Source organism: Notamacropus eugenii, chromosome 1 (assembly GCF_028372415.1).
Source record: "Notamacropus eugenii isolate mMacEug1 chromosome 1, mMacEug1.pri_v2, whole genome shotgun sequence".
In the NCBI taxonomy this organism is placed as follows: domain Eukaryota; kingdom Metazoa; phylum Chordata; class Mammalia; order Diprotodontia; family Macropodidae; genus Notamacropus; species Notamacropus eugenii.
In genome coordinates this window covers 16,265,963-16,270,645 of record NC_092872.1, presented here as the reverse complement: position 1 = coordinate 16,270,645, position 4,683 = coordinate 16,265,963, and the positions used below count along the sequence as shown (strand labels likewise).

At 39.5% G+C, this 4,683-nt stretch overlaps 1 pseudogene; it reads right to left on the bottom strand.

Annotated features, from left to right (window-relative positions):
• Positions 1–3,061: 3,061 nt before the first annotated feature.
• Positions 3,062–4,216, bottom strand: LOC140522400 (pre-mRNA-splicing factor RBM22 pseudogene; annotated as a pseudogene).
• Between the last annotated feature and the right edge of the window lie 467 nt (positions 4,217–4,683).

Below are 4,683 nucleotides of genomic sequence, written 5' to 3'. Positions count from 1 at the left end.
AGGCAATCAAACAACCACTGGCACATTGCAGTATCCACAGTTTTAGGGCTATCAATGGGCCACATGGGCTGTTCACATGTTTTATCTTTTCACCATATACCTCCTTTTCTGTTTATATATTCTCTAAATACGCACTCTGCGTCACTACTTACACTCAAGTTGTCATTGGTAATGTGCATCAGGATGCTTCCATTCACCATGAATTTTTCACATTTCCCTCTTGGAAATTTAAAATTTTAGTTCTTCCTAGATCGTGGTTCCCATGCTTTTCAACCACATGGTATCACTGGGAGAATGTTAGCTCCAAAGAGATGAGGCTTTGCAGCATTGAGCAGATGAGGATCATTGAAAGCAATGGACAATTTCCCAAATGGGATGCAGCTGATTCTGCTCCTACATAGTTCTGGCCCTAGCTCATTACTTTCATGGTCTAAGCAGCTAGAAATGGAACAGAATGGCTCTTTTCAAGATTTTTTTTTTCTTCCACAAACCATTTTTTTATTAGTATTTTTTTCTTTTCCTTGAATATAATCTCCTGATCTCCATGATAGTCCCTTAGAATTATTTCTTTTTAAAGGTCACAAACCTTTTGGTTTTAATGTGGTCATCGTTCTTTCTTTCTCTTAAAAAACAGCCAGTTAAAACCCAAAGAATTCTCATATTTTCATTGTTGTGCAGTATTCTCCTGTAATCTCCTTTACAAAGAGGCTCTGTGACCTAGCATCTCCTTCGCCCAGCCAAGTCATCTGTGGTTGTCTGCTGCAGGCCACTGCCTGAGAGGGGTTGCTCAGGAGCCACCACTAAGGTTCACATCATCACAAGAAAAATCAACATGGAAGCAATCCTGTCCAATGGTTCATTTTTCGCAATCCATGGCTACTACCAAAGCCATGTGGATTCCAGTTCTAACAACAGTTCCTATGAAAGTGCTGAGTACTCTGGGGAAGTGATCCCCCACCATCCTGGTCTTCCCAAATCAGACACAGGCCACTGGATGGGCAAGCTTCTTCTTTGAGAAGTCAAGTCATTCATTCATGATGACTGTATTAGACCACTCAGGAATTTTCCAGGTTGCTCATGGAAACTGTGACCTGGCTTGGGAGACCATGAGGAACTGGCATGTCATTGAGCCCAGTAAGACCAGCACTGGGCCTTCTGCATGAGCAGCAGCACCCTCCTTGTTGCTCCCCCCACTTCTGAAGTGTGCTGGCCATCAGAGCCCATTTCCCACACCCCTCCTTCCCCTCTTCGCCTTCCTTTCCCTCCCACCTAATCCCTTACAATAGATAGGCTACATAAGTGTAGAAGTAGTTATGTTGTGAGTATCGTTTTTCTTTTTTTAAGGAAAACAAGCAAAACACCAAAAAAAAAAAAAAAAGTAAAAGAACCCACATTGTTATTATTTGTTTGTTTTTTACTATCTGAATCATCTATGTACTGTTCAGCAGCCTCAGTAATTTGTTTACTTTGTACTAAGCAGAAACTAATAAACTTTGAGCATCCTTTTGTAATGGTAATGAGAGTTAAAGATCCTCCCACCCATTATTAGGCATGCCCATTAAGGGAAGCTTGATTAAGGGAGATTTGTTTTGTAGGAAGGGCCACACCTTTTGTTAATTTCTAAAGAAGCACTGGTTCTCAAGGGTTGTGGGTCCCTCTGGCTCTGAAAATTGTATATATACTTGGAGATAAGGTTTTGTTTTGGGGCTTACTGATTGGAAGTGTTTGCTTAGCCAGAAGAGACTCTGGGTAGATGCTAAGGAGCCCCTGGCTTTGAAAACTCAGGTGTTGGTGCTTCTGTTTCTGGTAACTATGTATGTATGTAATGATCAGAGAGGTGGATCTGTCTGTTATGCATGTATTGCTTATGATCAGACAATTGGAAGCCCTGTCTGTTGGTCTTTATTTCACTATTTGTATTTTCTCTGAAGTTCAAGCTGCTGACTTTTTCCCCTGAACTAAGTGAATGATACATGTGCTTGATTAAAGTAGATTGTTAAACCCTCAAAAGTTGATTTCCTTTTAGAAAAGCAGATCTAAGAACTTGTACAGCAGGCCCTCCTGTGTATGTCAGGGTCCTTGCTGTTATACCTTTTTTAAAAAAGTGTCTCTTTTAATTACCTTCCTAAAAAATTCTAAAATTTACAACAAGTCTTTTTGCTTTCATTTTTTGCTTACCTATAATTCAGTTACATCCCAGCACCATTTCTATAAAGAGCAAAGCAATACACAGTCTTCTATGCAACAGAAGAAAGGTAGAAATACATGAAAATGTAAGTTAAACAAAGATCCTTCGATCAGTCACAGCTCACCTATACAACAAAATCAAAAGTTTGTCCATTTCATAGTTGGAAAAGTTAATATATCACTCATGAGAGGAGGCATGAGTTTACAATGCAGATGCCATAGTTTTGTGAACAGATCAGTCACTTTGGAAGGTAGAGTATAAGCAGGAACTTTCTTAAGACTGAATAGAAATTTGTTTTGCTTTGTTGGTAAAGGTTCCTTTAACAAGAGGAGGAAAAGAGAGGAAATAGTGTTTAATTTTCAAAGTTTGACTTTGGATAATAGGGAAATCATATTTAATGACTCTCTAAAATTATTTTAAAAATTTTATCAAACATTGCTTTCACCCTAAGTCAAAGTTTGTCATGTAGCAAACACACAAAGAAACATATACAATTATATGTTGTATTGTGCAGTTATACAATTATAACTCTCCTAACATTTCCCAGAAGGTTCAAATTCACTCTGACCCTCTTTTTTTCCCCTGTATGACTAAGAAGTGAAGAACTTTGTTATACTAGTGACCAGATTTGTTAATATCAGTTTAACAGGGATCCTTTACCTGCCCAGTATTTGGGAATTAAGCTCCAACTCTCTGCTTGCTCGTATCTTAATATGTTATATGGTACCATAGAAACTCACAAAGGAAAAAAAATTACTCAAAGATTTATTTATTACATTTCTAAATGGGTTTCCTCCTTAGAACCCAAACACTGTTAACAGGATGTTAGTGACAGCTATGTTTTCCTCCATGAGTCCCCATACCTCCTAGAGCTTACATAAAGGGAAGTGGTGGAACCATTAGGTAGAATACATTTAGTTCAAAAACTGGTAGGGATGGAGATACAATTGGGAAGGAGGGAGCAGGGCAATATTAACCACTGCTGGAGGAACAAGAGGAGGAAGATTAAAATAATTGGCAGAGACATCTTCTTTGGATGTTAGAGAAGGAGGAAGTCCTGGGACAGACTCCAGCTTAATTCCAGAGTCTGTGATTCCTTCTTTTTTTTCCTTTTCTTTTCCTCTGATTGCCTAGGATCTTCCTCGTTTCACATTGTCTGCACCCATTTACAATCAGTTTGCTGAATTATTTCTCAGCAGTCATCTCAGCAGTTTGCCTTATAGCAAAATGGATGAAAGTGTACTGCTGTTGCTACACAGCCGTTACCATTATATCTCATCACACTGGTTAAAGTGATTTCTTAGATCAGTCTCACTGATTGTATCTCCTGGGCCAGCAATATATAATGTAGTGATGGTCTTATCATCTGGTGGGTCCAGACTAGGCACTGTAAAAGCCTGTTTTAGAAGCTTCTCTGCCACAGGATCATTAATACTATAACAGCCATCTTTGATATTCTGATCAGGAAGAGGCTCATCAGAGTCTGTAGGCTTCTCATGTCTACATGGATACTACTCCTCTCTTTTGCATTCTCCTTTCACCCAGAAAGAACAAATGTGAGGACAATTCTGTTTGGAATAAGGAGGTCCTGGTCCAGCATGTCACTGGTAGCTGTACCCTTCATAAGAACACCAACCGGCAGAGTTCCATCAGAATTAGAAATCTCTTGCTCAACATTCTAGGTATAGTGTTCTTTGTTCACATCCGTCTCAGTCTTGTCAGCCTTAAAGGACAGTTCTGCATCACAGACTTGAATAGGTAGGGTATCCTTTAGGTCCAAAAAGCAGTTCAGACAAACCTTTTTTAACTTGCTAAAGGTATGGCACATTTCGGTCTTCTCAAAATGCATGCAAGCACTGGTGTACCAGTGAGACACTGTGCACTGCCTAGCATGCATTTTTTTCCATACTTTTCTTTGGCCATCTGGGTGTAGGGATTTTCTCCAAGGCATTTCTGACATAGATTAGCGAAGTCTGAGTCCTCCCAGTTCTGCCTGTTATAAATGCTAAAAGCCAGAGTCATTACCATCATTTAACTGGCAGTGGCCAGAGGGCTGTCAGCATAACCAGAAGTTATGGAGCCCCTGATCCCAGCAGTTCCATGAGACAGCAAGCAGTGGCATCTCCATGGCTCTTTCTAATATTTTATTCCCCTTCCAAGTTCCTAATAATTTTCTACCTTCTGCCTCTAAAGAAAAAACAAACAAAGCTATGCTACCTGCTTGCTGCAAGGAAGGCATAGACCTTAACAATAATCCTTCATATGTGTAAAATACCTTAAAGTTTACAATATGATTTCAGAATATTAATTCAGTTGAGATTCAAAATAATCCTCCCAGGTAAGTAGGGCAGCAAGCAGGCTATGTGCAAGCCTTTTATCTAAGGAGGTTTCAGAAAGATTTCAGGACACATAAAAATGATGGAGAATCATCCTTTCCTTTTCCAACAAAGGTCACCACCTGACTGAGTTCACTGAGTTCAATATGTTCACTTTCA